Source organism: Cebus imitator, unplaced genomic scaffold (assembly GCF_001604975.1).
Source record: "Cebus imitator isolate Cc_AM_T3 unplaced genomic scaffold, Cebus_imitator-1.0 Scaffold2, whole genome shotgun sequence".
NCBI lineage: Eukaryota > Metazoa > Chordata > Mammalia > Primates > Cebidae > Cebus > Cebus imitator.
The window spans coordinates 9,751,527-9,755,258 of NW_016107317.1; positions in this window are offsets into that span (position 1 = coordinate 9,751,527).

Consider the following 3,732-nt stretch of genomic DNA (forward strand, 5'->3'; position numbering starts at 1 on the left):
TGGTCCATTTTCATACTGCTATAAACAACTGCCCAAGACTGGGTAATTTATAAAGGACAGAGGTTTAATTCACTCACATTTCAGCATGGCTGTGGAGGCCTCAGGAAACTTACAATCATGGTGGAAGGCAAAAGGAAACCAAGGCACCTTCTTCACAAGGCGGCAGAAAGGAGGAGTGCCAAGTGAAGGGGGAAGAGCCCCTTATAAAGCCATCAGATTTCATGAGAACTCACTCACTATCACGAGAATAGCATGGGGGAAACCAACCCCGTGATTCAATTATACCCATGTGGTCTCTCCCTTGACACACGGGGATTATGGGGATTATAATGAGATTTGGGTGGGAATACAAAGCCTAACCACATCAGATGAGAACCATATTTTCATGTTTCTTGGCCACTTATATGTCTTCCTTTGAGAAGTGTATGTTCATGTCTTCTGTTTGTGTCTTTTTGAATGGGGTTATTTGGTTTTTTGTTTGTTCAATTGTTTAAGTTCCTTATAGATTCTGGATATTAGACCTTTGTCAAATGCATAGTTTGCAAATATTTTCTCCCATTCTGTAAGTTGTCTGTTTACTCTGTTGACAATTTAATTATGTTCCACTTGTCAATTTTTGATTTTGTTGCAATTGTCTTTAAGGACATAGTCATAAATTCTTTCCTAAGGCCGATGTCCAGAATAATGTTTTCTACTAGAAAATTCTTATAGTTCAAGGTCTTGAATTTAAATCTTTAATCAATCTTGAGTTAATTTTTGTATATGGTGAGATATAGGAGTCCAGTTTCATTGGTCTGCATATGGCTAGCCAGCTATCCAAGCACCATTTATTGAATAGGGTGCCCTTTCCCCATTGCTTATTTTTGTCAGCTTTGTCAAAGAACAGATGGCTGTAGATGGTGGCTTTATTTCTGAGTTCTCTATTCTGCTTCATTGGCTTATGTGTCTGTTTTTGTACCAATACCATGCTGTTTTAGTTACTGTAGCCTAGCCTTTTAGTATACTTTGAAATCAGGTAATATGATACCTCTGGCTTTATTATTTTTGCTTTGCTTTGGCTATTTAGGCTTTTTGGAGGTTCCCTATGAATTTTAGAATAGCTTTTTCTAGTTCTGTGAATAATGATCTTGGTAGTTTGATAGAAATAGCATTGAACCTGTAGATTGCTTTGGGCAGTGTGGCTACTTTCATGGCATGAGCAAGGAATGAACAAGAAATGTTTCTAATTTGTTTGTGTCATCTATAATTTCTTTTAGCAGCATTCTGTACTTCTCCTTGTAGAGATCTTCCATCTCTTTGGTTAAATGTATTCCTAGGTATTTTTCGTTTTTTTGTGGCTATTGTAAATGGAATTACGTTCTTGATTTAGCTCACAGCTTGAATATTATCGGTGTATAGAAATGCTACTGATTTTGTACATTGCTTTTGTATCCTGAAACTTTATGGAAATTGTTTATAAGTTCTGGAGCCCTTTTGGCAGAATCTTTAGGGTTTTCTAGGTGTAGAATCACATCATCCACAAAGACAGATAGGTTGACTACTGCTTTTTCTATTTGGATGTCTTTTATTTCTTTCTCTTACCTTATTGCTCTGACTAGCACTTCCAGTTCTATTTTGAATAGGAATGGGGAGAGTAGCCATCTTTGCTGTGTTCCATTTCTTAAGGGAAATGCTTCCAGTTTTTTTCCCATTCAGTATGATATTGACTGTGGATCTGTGATAGATAGCTCTTATTATTTTGAGTTATGTTCCTTCAATGCCTAGTTTGTTAAGAGCTTTTATGATAACAGGATGTTGGCTTTTATCAAAAGCTTTCTCCAAGTCTATTGAGATAATTGTATGTTTTTTCTTTTTAATCCTGTTTATGTGGTGAATCACATTTATTGATTTGCATATGTTCAACCAAACTTGCATCCCACAAATGAAGCCTACTTGATCATTGTGAGTTAGTTTTTTGTTGTGCTGTTAGATTTGGTTTGGTAGGATTTGGTTAAAGTTACTTTTGTCTATGTTCATCAGGGACATTGGCCTGTAGTTTTCTTTTGTTCGTTGTGTCCTTGCCAGGTTTTTGTATCAGGGTGATGATGGCTTCATAGAATGAGTTAGGGAGGCATTCCCTCCTCCTTATTTTCTTGGAATAGTTTCAGTAGAATTGGTACTACCTCTTCTTTGTACATCTGAAGGAATTCAACTGTGAATTCATCTGGTCTGGGGCTTTTTTTGTTGATATGCTTTTTATGACTGATTCAATTTTGGAACTCGACATCGATCTGTCCAGTGTTTCAATTTCTTCCTGATTCAATCTTGGGGCATTGTGAGTTTCCAGAAATTTATCCATTTCCTCTAAATTTTCTAGTTTGTGTGCACAGAGGTGTTCATAATAGTCTCTGAGAATCTTCTGTATTTCTGTGGGATTGGTTATAATGTCATCTTTGTCATTTCGCATTGTGCTTATTTGGATGTTCTGTCTTTTTTCTTTGTTAATCTAGCTAGTGGCTATCAATCTTGTTACCCTTTCAAGAAATTAACTTTTGGTTTCATTGATTCTTTGTATGGATTTTTGGGTGTCGATTTTGTTTGGTTCGCTTTGATTTTAGTTTTTTATTACCTTCTGTTAGCTTTGGGGTTAGTTTTTTCCTGTTTAATTCCTCTAGGTGTGATGTTAGATCATTAATTTGAGATCTTTCAAGCTTCTTGATGAAGGAGTTTAGTGCTATTAACTCACCTCTTAACACTGCTTTTGCTACATCCCAGAGATTTTGGTATGTTGTGTCTGCTTTCATTTATTTCAAAGAATTTTTAAATTTCTACATTAATTTCATTGTTTATGCAAAGTCATTCAGGAGGAAGTTGTTTAATTTCCATGTAACTGTGTAGTTTTGAGAGATCCTCTTGATATTGATTTCTTTTTTTTCTTTCACTTTGGTTCGAGAGTATGATTGTTATTATTTTGATTTTTTTGAATTTATGGAGACTTGCTTTATGGCCAAGCATATGATCAATCTTGGAGTATGCTCTGTGTGCAGATGAAAAAATATATATTCTCCATTTCATGTGTAGAGTACTCTGTTGATGTCTATTAGGTTTAGTTGGTCAAGTGTCAAATTTAAGTGCAGAATTTATTTGTTAATTTTCTGCCTTGATTATCTATCTAATGCTGTCAGTGGGTGTTGAAGTTTCCCACTAGTATTGTGTGACTATCTAAGTTTTTTGGTAGGTCTAGAAGTGTTTGTTTTATGTATCTGTGTACTCCAGTGTTGAATGCATATATATTTAGGATAGTTAAGTCTTCTTGTTGCATCCTTATCATTGTGTAATGCCCTTCTTTGTCCTTTTTTTACTGTTGTTAGCTTAAAATGTTTTATCTAAGAATAACAACCCTGTTCTTTTTTGTCCTCCATTTGCATGGTAGGTATTTCTCCAACCTTTTACTTTGAGCCTATGGATGTCATTACATGTGAGATGGGCATTTTGAAGACAGCAGATAGATAGGTCCTGTTTTTTCATCCAAGTTGCCAAACTGTGCCTTTTAAGTGGAGCATTTAGACCATTTGCATTCAATGTTAATATTGGTAATGTGAGGTTTTGATCCTATCATGGAGTCGTTAGCTGGTTGTTTTGTGGTTTATATTGTGTGGTTGCTTTATAGGATCTGTGAACTATGTTCTTAAGAAAGTTTGTTGTTGTTGTTGTTAGGAGGTATCTTTCTTTAGTTTCCTTGTCTAGTTTCTT